Source organism: Teleopsis dalmanni, chromosome 1, assembly GCF_002237135.1.
Source record: "Teleopsis dalmanni isolate 2A chromosome 1, ASM223713v2, whole genome shotgun sequence".
NCBI classification, from domain to species: domain Eukaryota; kingdom Metazoa; phylum Arthropoda; class Insecta; order Diptera; family Diopsidae; genus Teleopsis; species Teleopsis dalmanni.
This window is the reverse complement of record NC_051846.1, coordinates 174,616,897-174,635,890: the sequence shown is the minus strand read 5'-3', so window position 1 is coordinate 174,635,890 and position 18,994 is coordinate 174,616,897. Positions and strand designations below refer to the sequence as shown.

At 21.6% G+C, this 18,994-nt stretch overlaps 1 protein-coding gene across 1 annotated transcript in view; it reads right to left on the bottom strand.

The window, feature by feature from the left end:
• The window catches only part of LOC119670286 (mucin-4-like), a 61,513-nt gene that overhangs the window by 24,758 nt on the left and 17,761 nt on the right, over nucleotides 1-18,994 (bottom strand). The gene's annotated exons all lie outside the window — the stretch shown is intronic.

Here is an 18,994-nt window from a genome sequence, read left to right as displayed (position 1 = left end):
TTAATAGGTCGAAAAATAAATTAAAAAATTTTATAGTTTAACCATTAATCTTTAAATATTTATTTAGAATATTGCAATCATTGGTAATAAAACATATTTATAATCCCTATGTGTACTTTTGCTTTATTGTGGGTTTATATTTAATAGTACTCTATAGACCAGGTTTTATAACAATATGGAATATTAAAAAATAGTGAGAAGTTATTCAAAGAGTGTATGGCTTTCCCAAATAAAATTATTTGTGCATTAAAGATTACATATAAATGATTTAAATTTTGTAGATAAATAAAATATTAATGTTTCTGATTAATTTGTTAATCTGTATTCTTTTAATTGTGATATAAATATTTTTTAATGATAAAATTATTTAAATATTAAAACTCACTTATGTATAAATAATGTTGAAAATTTTTTAGATAAAGAGGAAGATTCTATGTAATATTAAACAACAATATGTAATATTAAATAATATTGAGAAGTTATTCAATGAGTGTATAGTTTTTCCGAATAAAATTATTTGAATATTAACTCACATATGTATAAATAATGTTAAAGATTTTTTAGATAAATAAAAAAATTATGATTCTAATGATTTATTTCACAAAAAATTATATTATAAAAAATTAATCGCATTTTATTCAATTTTTATATAAATAATAACCTCTTTTTTTGTAAAATTTGAAGGGTTTTTTAACACGTTAAAATGCTATGCATGCCTAAAATATTACAAGTCAATATATTTGAACTAGTTTACAGTGGCTTAACATGTTCATTTACATAAAACTCAACTCAAAAAATGTAAGGTCCCGTTGCAATTGCTAACATTTTTATTAATTGTACAAAAGGTCTCAAATGTTGTCTAAGTAAAGTAAATAATTTTCACTCAAAGTTAAACTGTTACATTAAGCAAGTGTTGGCATATTTCGTAAGCAAAAAATAATAATTATTATTATTAGCATTAATTGTCTAAATATTGAATGAAGTGATTTAGCACAACAAATATTTTTAATAATGCTTATATGTCTAGCAGTTTGCAGTTACTGCTGAAAATACTGTTAATAACATTACAAATATTGAGCATAGCAGTAGTAATGCTTTGAAAGTATGTTCAAAACATTACTGTTTATATGTTTTGCTCATTATGATGACACAATATTTTTTAAGAAAATGTAAAATGTTTATATTTTTTAACATGTTAACGACATAGGTAGTCAAGTCAAGTCATTATGATGTTCGTTATAATGTTGTTTATAAAATAATGATGTTTGCAAAAAGCACAGCAAAAGTCCGACTTAAAAATACCAGTAACAATCAACAATACAACTGCGGCTTGTACCGCACACACCGCTCAAAAAATACTTTCTGAGTTTTCAGTTTCAGTTTCATTCCAGACTTGTTCGAAAGCGCGCGTGTTTTAGTTGCCTAATATTTTTTATTTTCCGTACATATTCGCATCTTTTCGATAAATATTTTTTTTGAAACTACTAAATTTGTTAAAATGTTCAATTAAAATTATATATAATTGTTTTAATTAAAATATATTATTTGTGAAATTAAAAAAAATAATGAAATATTGAGTTAATACAAATGTTTTATTTCATTTAAAATTTTAATTGAATTTTTAAGGTATCAAGAAAATATCTTTTAAATAAAAAAAAATTAAATGCAGAGACTTAACTATTAAACAAAAATATATACTATATGAAAAATATCTCTTACATAAAGATATTACTTGCAAAATTTACTATCAAATAAAAATATATGTTAATGATCTCAAATAATTTAAAACTACGTGCTAAATTTTAAATGATCTTGTAATCATCATCATTCCAATTTGTTATATGTTCATAATAGTCTAAAGCCCCGACAAATTTGATTATTATTTTTAAATTAATTTTAGTTTTAATTTAAAAATCAATCAAAAAATAAGAATTAATTATATAAAAAGTCAAACAAACCTTATAATAATTGTATAACATAATATTCAGAAGAAAAGAAAACAAAAAAAATTCAGTCTGTGTTTACATTTTTTGGCATATATTTAAAAAAGAAAATATATATAGTATATACAATAAATCGTATATATGTGTATTGCATATGTTTGTTTGAAAAATTATTACAACTTAAAAAGTTGCAAATAAAAATAACAGTGGAAAAAGTGTTTATTAAAGAAAGTCAATTTGTCTCCTCCATATTAGTTGAACAACCATTACAACCAACAACAATAATAAGGCAAGTTTAATATTTCTCTCCTTGTTTCTGAACAAGTATTTCGATGTATTCAATTTACTATTTGAATTTTAAATGTTAACATTTTTATGCAGACGAAAGACAGCGAGTTTAAATGTCAAAACTTTAGCCAATAATAATCCATTAAGTCAAATTAAAGTTGATTGTATGATAAATGTATTTTTTACAATTAAAATAAATAAATAAACAAATAAAAATATACACTAAAATAACAAATATTGTATTTTTTTATTTAAAAAAAAAAATTAGTATGTATATTTACTCCTATGTTAAAAATTGATATTTTAAACAGAAAGTATTAAAAATGGTTACATGAACTTTAAATAATTTTTTAAATATCAACATAATTATTAAATAGCCAAGCAACCATTTAGGGTCATCCAGTATGTTTTTTATAAGCAATATAAGATTATATTAACTACTAGTTTAATATAATCTTTGCTTTATAAAAGTAATAGAAAATATACAAAAAAAACCAAACAAAAAAAATTAATTTTTTAATAAAATAATATAAATATAAATTATTTAAAAATAAATTTGTTAAAGGCCTTTGCTCTTAATGTATTAGTTTAAAAATTTCAAGAATTGTTTCAATATAAATAAATATATATTTATATATATACAAATAAAATGAATAAATAAATAAATAGATTAATGATTAGGTAAACAAATAAATAAAGTGTTCTTCCAGGCTAATTGGTAAATTTTTTTTATTGTTGTTTAATTAGACTTTAGTCTAAAGTCACCATCAGGAAACTGATGCAAAACAGTTTAAAAATCAATTATATATATTTATTCCTTTAATTCCTAAGAGAAGCATAGGGCCGCAAAAAATCAATTGGTCATAACATAATAAATATTTAAATAAATAAATAAATTAATTAATTAATAAATATATGAACTTACATGAAATAAAAGAAGGTAAAAACAAATTAAATTCAAAAAAATTAAAATAAATTAATTTTATACAAATAAATGAAAAACAAAATTGGACATAACATATTTAAAATAAGTAAAATTAAGATAAAAAGTAAGTAAAAACATGAATGAAGTGACCAATATGAAAAAATAAATATAATAATAATAAAAGTAAATATTAAAAAATACATAAAACATATATAAATAACATACATTTAAGCTGAAATCAATAAAAACTAAAAGCTCTATCTATATAAAATTATATAAAATACATCTAAAAAAGTATACATAATAAATATGTAAAAACTATATACAAAATGTTTGGAAGAAAAGGAAATAAGTTAATTAAATTAAATATTATAAAAAATAAATTATATGAAAATAATTCATAAAAAAGTCTGTATAAAATAAAAATAATAATATTGAAGTAATATATAAAATGTAACCTATACAACCAATTTAAAAGATAATAAAAAATTAAATAATTTTGTAAATAAATTAAACATATTTACTTTTAAATTAGTATAAATCACACAAATATAAGCATAAACTTAAAATAAAACTAAGTAACATTAAATTAATGCACAAATAAATAAAATAAAATTGTATAAAATAAAATTAAATTAATTTAAATAAAATAAAAATAAATAAAGTCAAAATAAATTCAGAAAAAATAATTAATTGAACAAAAAAACTTAAAATATATGTATAAATTAAACAAAGTGCTAATTAATTTAAGAAAAATTAATAAATAGACTAACAGAACTTTTTAAAAATAAAGAAAACTAAATAAGAAAGTAAAAATATTGAAAATAAAAATAAGTAACTTCAAAATAAAAAATAATAATTTTATTTTATTTTATATAAATAAAATAATATTGAATATAGTTATAATATATAAAACGATATTAATAAAGTAATAATACTTAATAACAAAGACACTTAATAAAATTTTATTTAACAAATAAATATAGTAGAAGACATATGTGAAAATAAATAACCAAATATAATAGATAATATATAATAAAATAATAAAATTAATATATACTTTTTATAAGTATGTAAATACATGTATAATATAAACAAAAACCAAGCTTTTTAGGGTTATCTTTCTTGAAATTTATTCTCTAGTCATAATTTAATTTATTGTTGAGTTTTAAAATACGATTATTGTATATGATTATGAGATTCTTACAACAAAAAAAAAATAAACAAAATTTTCCATTACGAAGTTTTGTCATAAAATTTTAATTAAAGCGAAACGATTTTGTAAACAATTTCGATATCATTTTCGTTAGGGCATCTCAGCTACGCAAGTTTCAAGTTCAACTGAACTAACAGCAAAGTGTTAATTTTAGGTGTTAATATTTATAAAATATAAGCTAATTCAGTAGAATTTTAACAATTATAAATTAAATAATTTTTTTTTTATTTTACGCACACAAACATTCATATTTATTGATATAAAATAACTCGTTATGACGATATTTAAACATTATTAAAATAATTCATTCTTATTCATTTTTATTTACTTTTTAATTAAATTAAATAAATGTGATAAGAATGTGAAATACTAGGTATGAAAAACTATAACTAATTATCAGAAGTTTTCAAAGAAAACTAAAATTCTATCAGAACGCCAAATTATTTCTTGTCATAGTTCGTGTGAAAAAACTATAAAACATACTCTAGAACTCGATGTGAGACAGTTTGCTCTAGTAATGCGTTAATATATCTCTATTATCTCTATTATCTCTACTTAAATAATTCTCTCCTTATTTTGCAAGTTTTTACCTATAATGAATGTGATTAAAGTTTATTTTAAAAATAAAAATTAATATAAACTATGTGCTATAAACAAAATTAAATTGAAAGTAACTATTGGTAACGTGATACCTTCTTGTCAGACTATGTCAGTGCTTAAAAAGATAATATATAAATTCACTTGGCTCAACAACAAAAATATTAAAATACAAAGAGCTCATTCAGTTTAAGAAAAGCATTGCATTTTCCAGTCTAAATAGTCTGAAAGCAGTTACAAATCTTATTAATAAACTGAAGATGCACTTACTAAACACGCCCTTTTTAACTAACACTTTTAAAAATAGGACTAAAGCACATTCTTTACGTCTACCTTTCATTAGTCCAAATAGGAGATGAAAATTTTGCAGATTTTGCGAAGTCTATTGTGGAATTATTAAGATATAGTTTCTACCCATTTAATTTTTATTAAACTGAATGCGAAATAGAGTTTTGAAATAAGGGATATTGTTAGTCCTTTTGAGTACCTTAATTTGGTTAGATTAGATATTTGGTTAGAATGGATAGCACAATACATCTAATATAATAGACCATAGTGTACCATTATTTCTTCTAATAATAAATAAACTATTTCTTAAATAAAAACAGAAAATATTATATTCGTATTTAATTTGTTATAAGCATAATTTAAAACTATACGAAAGATGGTCTATGAAGTAGACCGAAGTATCTGTATTTTAAAAAATTATTATTTTATTATTATTATATATAATATTATATTATTATTATTATTTTATTATTATTATTATATATAATATTATATTATTATTATTTTATTATTATTATTATATATAATATTATATTATTATTTTATTATTATTATTATTATATATAATATTATATTATTATTATTTTATTATTATTATTATATTATTATTATTATATTATTATTATTATTATATATTATATTATATTATTATTATTATTATATATATTATATTATTATTATTTACTATTATTATTAATATAATATTATATTATTATCATTTTATTATTATATTATTATTATATATAATATTATATTATTAATATTTTATGAAATTTAAAATATAATTAAAATATTTTATTCATTTTTTGTGACGAAAAAAAATTATATAATAATTATTGAACGGGCTAATTGATCATTTAATTAAAACTATAATTTATTATTTATATTTAAAATAATTATATTTTATTAAAGTGATACTACAATATTTCGAATATCTTCGATAGTTATCTTCAGGGAACTAACAAAACGAGTTAAATTAATAAGTGTAATTTATTAATTTATAAGTGTAATTTTTTATTTAAAAACACTACATATTAAATATAGTTTTTATTTCATTTGTAATAAGGTAATTAATTTACTTATTTAACAAATTTATAAAACTAATACTTATATTAAGTTGAAAACATACTACTTGAAGACTTATTTAAAGTTAATTTATATTAAAAAATTAATTATCTTTGAAAGGGGAATACGTATAATAGTCTATTATTACTAATTATATTACTAATTATTGGTAAAATATTAAATTTCTTAACATTTTGTTATGGTTTCACCTTATGACACATTTTCTTACTTACCATTAAAAGAAATTGAACTATTAAAAAATTAATTATGAAACTCTTAAAAATATTAGTGCTCTAAAACTTATTCACTTAAGAATACTATGCTTGCTATTTATAAATATCTCATTTTTATGTACTCGTAATTAGTTCTGCTTAAATCGGGGTAATGAAACCATTTATCACATCTAACCATAAAAATTCCTCAGAAAAGTAAAGTAGTACAACGTTTTGGCGAAGAAATAAGCTTCGTAACCGTTAAAATCTAGTAAACTATTTAAAAATGTTCGCTTATCACGGACAAAATTTGTTGTCAATAGGAAAAGCACGTGAGTGCTATTTAATTATAATTTGATTTATTATGCTTTTATGACACAATACAAACGCTTTTTTCAAACAGACTAACAAAAGAGTATTTATCTATTGTTAAAAGTATTAATTGTTTCCGAATATGATTTATATATGTGCGATGCGAATACAGATACATTCACAGACGTGACTGATTATTACTTTTAAGGCAGAAAAAAGGCAAAGAATATATTTATATTTTCTAAATACGAGTATCTTATTTATTTATATAAAAAATGTGAAGATAAATTGCGTTACTGAATACTGGATTTTGTTGTATCAAAAACTATGAATTATAAATTTTATGCTTAAAACATTCAATAAATCTATGTCTACTTTATACGTAAATAAGTTGCCTACGTTTTATGGGTTTATTTTACTAAAGTAAATTACACTTAACACTAAATTATAAGCGTACATATGTATATAGAAAAAATGTTAAAATATAAAACAAAACCTTCAAAAAAACTTCTGTCATCTTTACAGCTGGCGGTCAGATGATATTCTTTGATGATAAATTAATGTTAATAATCTCTATTTAATGCGTTTCGAATTTTTTTATTTTTTTGTTTTTATTTCAGAAGAGTTGAAATTTTGTATCTGTCAAAAAAAGATTTATAATTTGCACGTACACATTTGCCACCCAAGCTCTACTCATGCAAATTCATTACCTTGCACTTGAATTATTGTTATTATTGTCAAGTTTATTAAAAACAAATAAAATAACAAATATGAAATGAAAAAATGAGCTATTATGAGCCAAGTGCGATGACTGATTTTGTGAATAACATTGTAAAATGTGACTTTGTGACTTACGGGCAAATTACCTTTTTATTATTACATTAACAATTATTTCATTATTTTGTCATATTTATTTAATAGGTTAATTAATTTTTTTTCTATTAAAAATATTTTTTCTATTCAAATAATAATTTTTAATTTTCGCTTGCATGTGTTTTTAAGTGAAAGCAAAATTAAAATTCTAATTTGTCTTTATTTATTTTATTAAACAAAAATGTTTAACAAATTTACTATATCTAAACAGGCATTGACAGTAATAAATTAAGATAACAAAGTGTAAATAGAAATATATATATTTAATTATATTCACATAAAATAATTCAATTTTCAGTAAAAATAAAATTTTATTTAACCAATTAATGGCTTTTCACAAAACATCAAATTAATTTTAAGTGAAAATATTTTTTAACTCCTCGTAAATTATGTGACAAAATAAATTAATTTAAACTTGTTTTTTATCTATCTGTTTATGCCTCTATTTTGAAAATTTTTTATCTATTTTTATATATAAGTCTTGAATTTAAACAACAAACTATTTAGAAAAATATATTAAATATTTTTCGGTTCACAGAATTCAAATACTAAATACAAATCAGGGTTTTTGTACATAAAACATACTGTGGACCTAAATAATATAAAATTATTCCATATTATTATTGTAATGAGAACACCTTATCCAGTAAGATAAATGTTGTGGATGAAGAAGATAAACAAAAGTCTAGAGAGAACTTTGAACAAATACTATTAAAAATATAAAATTATTCCATATTATTATTGTAATGAGAACACCTTATCCAGTAAGATAAATGTTGTGGATGAAGAAGATAAAGAAAAGTCTAGAGAGAACTTTGAACAAATACTATTAAAAGAGACATGCCTAAATTCGAGACAATCAGGTATTTCACATACCAGTGCATTTTGGAAATACTGTACCAGGAGTGCCGAACAAAAATGGGACAAGGCTTGGAAAAAGAAAAGAGTATGATATATAGTTTACTATTATACAGAACTCGTAAAATTACCGGAATGCTATGATCTTATACAATTTCAAGTAGTTGGTTTGAATACGGTAGTAAAATTTTTTATAATGATCTATTATAATTAAAAACATCTTGCTATAATTTAAAGCTAGACCAAAGAATTATATTTTTAGAACATATACAAAAAATATCAAACGATAGAGCTTTGATGCAGTTTTCATTGAACGTATCTTATCTGCAATGTTTTCTATATACTATCATTTAAATCAAGGTTGTCCAAAGCACGACCCGCGATATATTTCTAATTAGGTAAATTTTTCTTTGTTATATTTTGGAAACTACATTATTTTTTTTTTTAATATAAATGTTTTAAATAATTTATTACACTTTACGTAAATTTACCTAATTGGCAAAGACTTTAGTATATATTTTTTTGTACAACTGGTTCAAATAACTCAATATTATTACTTATAATGTTAATATTGACGAAATTATAAAAAATAAATTAATGAAGAATTAATAAAACTAAATTTAACATTATCGCCGTATTTTTTTTCTCTCTGGCAAAATCATGAATGTCGTGTTTACTATATTTTAGTTTAAAATTTAAAACAGATATATCAATTTAGATACGCGTTTCCATAGTCATTGTCAATGGACAGTGAAACATTAGAGACAAAAATGGAATACCTCTACTAAAGGCAGAGAGGCCCATACAATTATTCCGATCTTTAAAATATACCTCCAGAAAAAACATGATGAAATTTACAGTTGTCTCACTTAATTCAAACCACAGTTGCTTGTAAATATATGTATGCAGTTCTTGAACTGCATGCTTGTAAATGCAGAGATATTCTTTTTAAGTAAACTAGGTTTATAAATGTGTAGAGCATAACCCTTGAAGAACAATGGAATTGAAGATCAGCATACCCTGGGCTAATAAATCAAACGATTTAAGATGCCATATGCAGTGGTCAATGTTATGCAGCAACTATATATATATATATTAGGTCTATATTAAGAATTATAGACCTAATAGACCATATATAATATATAAGTATTTAAAAATAGCTTAAGCACAATTAATACTATAACAATAAATCTTTTTTTTATAATACTTTAAAGCAGTTTTAACAAGTTTTTTTTTTTAATTTAAAAGAGATTATTATCATATGTTTAGCTCATTTTGTATTACTGCAAAATCACGTAACACTTTCTGAAGAGTGATTTATTTTTATTTAATTTATTTTCCTTTATCATCTTTTGTTATTTTTAATATGAGAGCTCTTAAATATTATTCTTTAAAAGATTTAAAATGACAACAATAATAAATTATTGAACATTTTAAAATTGAATATCAAGTGATTCTTTAACAAATTTGACGCATACAAAAATACATTTTTTATATAAACGCTTGCTTAATGAAAATTATTTATATATTTATTACTTTTTAAATGTAATAATTTTTTGAATATTCCACTAAGAAAAAAAAAATTAATTTATAAATGTTGAAATCAAGTTTTTGGTTTTATATTTGGAATTTGCATATATGAGTATGGAATAATAAAAAATCGAAATGATACTCATACGTCAGTAAAAGGCAAAATTAGCAAAATGTTGAAAAAATGTTTCATTGATTTAATAATACACAACATTCTGAAAAAATCATTTTTTATTGATCTAATATACAACATATCATTTTTAAATTTGCATATATAAAACCAATACCGTTTACTTCTTCAAAGCATATATCAAAATTAGCGGGTCACGCTAAAATTTTGTTAAGCATATAGAATAATATTGATTTACTTCGTGACTCAACGTATTAATAATATAATTGATGTTAAATATTTTTTTTATTTTCCTAATAAATAAACCATTTAAAAATGTTAATTCATTTTAATTTATAATCTTAAATTTGCAATAATATATTCTATGCCTTTAATGGGCAATTATAGAAATGTACTACAATAAATCGATTAATGCACACTTAAGTTTTTAATGTTATGTTATTAGTATTAAAAACAAATAATTCGTTTATATTATTCCTGTTTTGTTAAAGGTGTTATTATATACATACATTATAAATCAAACTCAAATTTAACATGTCTACATTTAATTGATGTTTCACAATTCTTTTGTAAATTCATAACTTTAGCACTCACAAATATGATGATTAATTGTTTATTTTTTTTTATTAATTTTTTATATTGTTCAGCAAATTGAATAATCATTATTATTTTAAAACAAGAAGTGTTAGGTCAAAATTCTCAGCGTATAAATAATAAAAAAATATTTAAACAAAAGTACTTATAAGAATTAAAAATACTTTTTTATTTTATGCAATAATTTTAATTGCACTTTTCATGAGAATAAATGGAAACACTTGGCGAACCTTAGTTTTTTTTCTTGAGTCAATTAAAACATAGATCATACACGCCGCCTTTTGTTTAAAAACAAATTTAATATAATATATATGTGTAAACAAAAAACCTTAAAAATAAATCATGATTTGGATATAAAAAGCAAAATATTATTAATTTCCATACTTTTTTCACGAAAAAAATATAACAGAATATATTTTACAAATAGTTTTTTAAATCACGATTGATTAAGATAACAGATAAATTAATTGGTTTTTAACGTTACTATAAATTCTATATTTAATAATACGTGCTCTTTCAATTATTATATATTATTCATATATATCTATATATTTTATTATAAAATTTAATTTTTTGGTAAACAGAGAAAAATCGCATCTATTTGCCCCTATCATTATATAAACTTATATATGTATGTATATAATTTAGCAACCAATAAAATTGTTAGAACATATTAAAGAATTATTATGACTATTATGATTAATTATAACTATTATTATTCATTATTAATTGGCCGCAATTCCAATTTTCCGGGAAAGTTGATTTGATAACAGATTTTAGTAACGTTAGTTTTTTTGAGCAACTTATCGGCATATAGCTCATATGCCGATAAACAGGTTTAGACGCTACATGGACTGTATAGTCACGGATGATAATATACCGTTAAATCTTAATTCTCGAGATATCAAAGTTTATTGTTGTGTACAGAAAAGGAAAAACAGTATTATATTCACTATCATCTAAAGGAAGTTTCACAAATAAATGGCATAAATGCAGTAGATGAGTGATTGAGTCGCTCAAACAATACTAAACGAAACTGATTATGAAATGATTCACTTCCAAAAGTGAATTTAATAAAGTTATTCAGTCAAACACTAAAAATATTCTCAATACAAAAAGAGCTAACTTGCTGATATATTCTAACGTCATAATGAAGTTTACTTCTAAAAAAAACAACAGATAAAAAGACATGTAATTTAAATCAAATACAAGAATAACAAAAAGAGAAAACTATAGAATATGAAAAAGTGCTAGCTTACTGCACTAAAAATATGAAACAAAAGTGGAAAAAAATTCCCATTGAAAATCTCTGAACACATTTTGAGATTGATAAGTTTTTGTTTAAAATAAAAATAAAAATATATCAAAAATAAAAAATGTTTAAATTAAATATAACGGATTGGGTCTAAAATAAAGCATATTTAATGAGGAATAGTATATAATATAATGATTTTATATTTGAACGTTTTTTCGACCACACTTTTCTTTGACAACCTGCATTTTTCGGTCTTCCATCCTTTAATATAAGATTTTTTTCAGCGTTTTCGGTTTTGATATTCGTTAAAACACCAAAAATAATTATACAACGATTTTTAACAGAATGTTTTTACATTTACATTTTGAGTTTTCTATTTACTGTGCTTTCTAATTTATTCAAACTTTCGGTTTTTTAAACTCGCTCTTTGACTTTATTTATTTTAATAAATATATATATATATATTTTTTTTTTTTTTGACTAAAATCGAGCACTGACTGCATGCGTAAGTGAAAGGGTTTTCATTCTAATTGAAATTTATTCATAACTACAGCATATTCTATTAATGACAATTACTTTAATGTTAACTAATTTAATAATGTTTAATTAAGTGTTATTACAAAATTATTTGAGGAAGTGAATATAATAGTAGGTCAATAAATGATTTTACATATATTATATATAAGATTTTTTTCATTTGTGCAAATACGTATATACATATTTTTATATAAATCTGTTTACTTTGACTAATTTGTTTTACTAATTTAATTGAACCTTATTAATATTTAATTGATACAAAATTTACCACAATACAATTATAATGATTAATACATCATACAAAAAACAATAAATTTATTAATATCAAAATAAATTAAAAACCTTTCTAATTGATTAATCACATTCAATTAAACACTTTTTTCTTGGCAGATACCGGAACTAACACAATCAGACTATTTTTTTTTTGTTAAATTTAATATCTTTAAATTGATTTGATTACACTTGTAGGCAGGTGTTCAGACTTAAGAAACTATTTTCCTAAATCAGTTTCTTTTAAAAGTTAAATAATCATTATAAATAAATACATATGTTAGTAATCTAAATGTAATTGCTTAATAATATTAATGGGTTGAATATAAATATATAAAACTGATAACGACTATTTACTATATAATTTTAAACAGTTTTCATTACAATAAACTTAAACTTAGCCTTAATATCGTGCATACAAAGCTAAAACTGATAAATATGTATAATAACCACAATAATCCATAATAATATAATGATATTTAGTTTTACTTTATGTTTTGAAATTTTTTACATTAAAAGTAACAAATATTAACAATTTGATTAAATCATTAATCAAAGGATTTAATGAGTTTCTTGCACAATAAATTTATTATGCATTATTATGAGATTATAATTAATTATTATAAACACACGTATTCCCTATTTAACATATAATATTCATAATAAACGATTAATAGATATCAAATTAATACTAACAATTAGAATATATTAATAACTGCATAGGGATTAATAGAAAGTACTCATTGAATTGAATTAAAAAAACATAGGAAAGTTCCACAATATTTTAAAATTCAGACAATATTCTTTAAAATTTTAAAATATAATTAAATTAAATAATAAAATCGAATACTTATATATAATATTATTTATCTAAAAATACATATATAAGCTGTTTTGTTAAGGGTTCGACGATTAGTTTGAATTTACTTTACATTTCTACGTAATATTATACCGAATCTGTTTGGTTATTATATTAATTGATACTTTTAAACAGTTAATTTAGCTAAGAATACTGGTTTTATTTTAGCAAACTTAATTTTAATTAAAAGTTATATATAACATATATAATAAATTTATAGCTTGACTTAATTAACTTTATTTCTTTATTATACTGGATAAGCTAATACCGGTTTAATAAAGTAAAATAAAAAAAAAATGAAGTGATTTATTTTTAAAATATACTTTCAAAGCTTGAGTTCAATAGTAATAAAACCACTAGTTTCAAATTATAGAACAATAAAATTATTATTCGAAAATAAATTATTTAGAAAATAAAAGTTTGTGTCTTAAGTCTTTTGTAAAATCAAAAATCGAAACTGCTTTTTTTATGTTCTTGAAATAAACATAATGTAAATTTATATATATAAAAATATATATAGTAAAATTTAAGATTTATTTATAACCACATGATTGTTATTATACAAAATAATATTTAATATATTTATAACACACATTATGGTATCGATAGTTATATCGAGATATCGATAGGCATATCGAGATGTCGATACAACTATCGATATCGATCATTGTAATTTATAAATAATTTCCTTTAACATAAACATTTCTAAATTGTGTGGATATTAATATATATATTATTATATATTATTATTAGAAATAATAATATTATAATATATATTATATATATATAATATAATAATATAATAAATATATAATATATTATATATATATATATTATATATATATAATATATATATATATATATAATATAATATATATAATATATATATAAATAATTTATAAATATATTATTATTAGAAATAATAATATATCCATGTGTTTATATTTTATAACCTGTAAAAATCGAGATCAGAAGAAAGAAATGGCGATTGATAGGACACAGGCATTCTATAGAATATTTCAATGTCTATAAAATTAAGAAGTAATTCAATGCAACACTCAAAATTATCAATTTTGAATGAAAAAATTGTGTTTCCGCTCTAAACTTTTATTATAGCAGTGATTTGTTAGGGTAACAATAATAATGTTTTTAATATAGGATATCACGCTGCAAGTCATTAAAATACAAAAACCTATAAAAAAGTCAGAGTAGTTTTAAATTGCATTGAGTTTTAACACTAAATCTGATAAGGTCTAAGTAAACTGTTTCAAGGAAGTCTGGAATCTATAGTGTTTTTATTTTATTCTATTCAATTTAACACTAAACGCTTAACATGCAGCTTATAACATTTATTAAACATCTTAAAAGTACTAAAAAGTGGAAGTTTACTACTATACTGTGACTCTTTGGATAAAAGTCCAGCAAGGGACTTTATCATATACTCACTGGAAGCAATAGACGTGAACTTTGTTAACTTTATTAAAATAATATGATTAGAATTGTACTTATAATTATTGTCAGTCTTCATACCTATTTCATATTTTAAAAACGAAAAAGACATAGTATCTTTTTGAACATAACTAAAATTTTTTTTAATGTAAAATAACTAATCTTAAACGCACAAATATGAGCACTGTTTTCTCATTCAAAAACAACAACAAAATAGTTTTAAAAGGTTTGGACATATTTATAGGAATTGGTTAGTTTAATATTAATATTTATATCCGCCGTCAAATATATATATGCAATTGACACACATTTTATATACATATGTATATATATATATACTATATTGAGTTAATTCACAGCTTATCGCTTAAATAAAAGTAGATAGTTCAAGTATAATATTAATATAATCCAAAATTTTAGTATATTTTATTAAATATTAATACTTTAGTGTTAAAAATAAAAAATCAGACTTCTTTCCTCTTTTTAGTTTTAATAAAAATAAGAGATTCTTACCAAAATAAAAACCTCAATAACCCCAAAACAACTTATCTGAGTTGCTTACGTCATAAAATTATTTTATGGACGAATAATTATACTGAAATAGAGGGAGCTATATCATTGGTACCAAAACCTGCTAACTTTATAGAAATTTATTACCAGATATAAACAATGATCTATAGAAGGTCGTTTAACTAACCAAAGCTACCAACCTTAATAAAAATTTTGATTTCTATTTAAAATTTTGGTTACACAGAAAAATTAATATATTTTTGTGTGAAGTAGATAAAACAAACAAAATAGATTTTTTTTTACTGTAAAAAAATCACCAAAAAATTAGATTCCATTTAGAAATAAACAACAAAAATAATAAATTAATTTCAAAAACCCATAAATATAAAAAATTTTACAAAAAAAAAATTTAAAAAAAATAGAAGTTTATCCATAAAAAATAAAAATAAAACAATTGCATTAATTAAACAGAAACACAAGATTAATTTGTGCACCTGAAAAAAAGATTCGGTAGAAAATATATATATTGTTTAATGCTCACTACTAACCTGAATAAATGGAGTGAATGATGTTCGATGTTCGACCAAAATACATTTTGAAGTAACGTATAAATGCTCTACAGACAGACCGGCTTATTTATCTTTATAAATCAATATGCACTGACCTTGCATTTTAACATGAACAAATAAATATAATCAAAAGTTTAAATAAATTATTGAAATCAATAAGAAGAGCCAAATGTATTATTGACAGACTGCGCAGCTGGTAGCAGATACTACGTATTTCTATAGACTTTAGAGATGGAATTGTTTAACTGAGTTAGTCAAAGACCTGCATTGACATACTGTCTGCAAATCAAACTCGTAACTATAATACAAAGAAACTACCTTATATTTATTTTTACAAAAATTTATTTGTTTGTATCTCTGGCAGTTTTATAGATATAATTAATATTTTTTTAAAATATTCATAAACTTGTATGGTGTTTTTTTACATGCACTTTAAATCGGTAGGCGTGAAGATATGCAAAATATTTTGTTAAATGTGCTCATTGAAATTTTAAAATAGTGACGGACTAACAAACGCAGTGTTATAGCTTTTATATAATTTATTTTATATAATTTAGTTTTGCATTAAATTTGTATTTTGCTCACTTTGAATTAACATTGGCTATTTCAGTTTTCAGTGTAAGCGTGCCGCTGGTGGTCGGTGGTCCAAGTTCAAAAATAATCATTGACAAAGAAATTAATGCAAATATATTCAATTATTTCGTGTTGTATCTTTTGTACATAATTATTTATTTCTAATTATGTACTTTTTTATGACCTATTCAATATTGCATGCCAAACAAATTTAATTTCATTTCATTTGAGTTTTATTTCCATTTTGTATTTACCTATTCATGATCACTAACGTTAATATTAAAATAGTTCGAACTATTCAAATAATAAACTGTCTATTAATATTATTATTTCCTTATCAGTATACATATTTATATAGAATAGTAAAACAATAATGATATTATATATATTAATCATTTTACTCGAAGCATAGAACACTAATATAATCTCTGTAACGGTCTTTGGACACTGTAATTTTGACTTATTAAGATCGACGAATACCTTTTTTTGAAGAGTCATTTTTGCGATGATACTATGGTTAATTCATAAGATTTGCCCTATTGAGACAAGCTTTCATAAAGCTTGCCAGTAAGCTGGACAGAGGGAGCAGGGTCTAATCAATAAAAAATTGTGTAGGCCGCATTTAAATAGTTCATTTGTTTTATTTAAATATGAACTTTACATTTACTTAGCATATTGTATTTGTAACTACAAAGTTTTTATAACAAAAATAATACAAATATTAATAACATTTTAAATCAGGTCATGTTCCCGTGACCCCTTTTGACTATCCTTATGATAACATCTAAATGGTTTTTATAAAATGAAGATATACATATATTCTAGAAGATATATATTCCAATCTTGCTATCTATTTTTATTTTTCAGCGCATTTGTTTATCCTATATATGTAATATATAATATATATATTAAATGTATATGTATTTTATATATGTAAAACAAACAGAACGCCTTCAGCAGAGCTATCACTTCGGATATAATAACTACCGCTTAATAATAATAAATAGACATCTAATATTTTTTCAAAGAAACTTGCTCTGCAAATAACTTTTTTGAAACGTAAAGTGCTGAGTTTAAAACTCAAAATTTTGCACAGGTTAATATATTGAAAATCGCAAGTATCAATTGACAGCAAATTATTACTGTACCTATATCGACATACAAATCACAGAAGCAACATTTAACATTAAAATCTTAATATATATTTCGTTCATTTTTCTCTTTCAAAATGAAGGGATTAGGCGGAATGTTATAATCAATGAAGAGCAGTATAGGTTCAACACTATAGATCACATTCAATGGAGAGCACTCTAGGTGCATGATTAATTACATCTGTGTTCATTGAAACTATGTAGAATCAACGCCAAAAGTCTAGATAATACTACAAATAATCAATATAATAACCTGAAATTTCTTATACTTTAACAAGAGATAAAAATATACTTTTACATTGCGAAGCCTGACGCCCCTACACACACAATTCTAATTTTATATTCATTTTATATTTATATTAAATATATATTATATTTTATATTCACATCTCGCCTAAACAACTTTACATAGCCTTCGAGATAGTCCACTACAGTTCATTTTTGTAAATATTGTTTGAGTGCCCTTACATCATAACAACGATTATTTTCCCTTCTTAACAACAATATTAAATTTGTTTATAGGAATTTCAGAATATTTCTTATATACCCTAACTGTTAAGTCCAAACTTTTATACATAGTACTTTATGTTAAGTTAACAGCATTTTAACAGCGTTAAAAACATTCACAGCGTTAGAAGTGATTTATCATATTTATATGCCAAATAATATATTTTAAACTTATTAATAACAGTTTAATTATCTCTAATTTATAATTACTTTCGTTGGAAATTTATAATTAAAATTTATCTCTTTAAGTTTAATTACGTCGTTGAAAAGCACTTCTTTTTAAAATAACAAATAACTTCATAAAATTATTAAACGAAATCAAATCAAATTTCACTTTTCCTTTTAAAAATATTTAACCGATTTGCTAGAGGCAAAAAAAAAATTATAAAATAGTTTTAAAAATAAAACAAAAATACTATTAAAAATACAACGATTTTAAAAACTGTGTCAAAATAATTAAATAACTGTTGTTAGATTATAAAA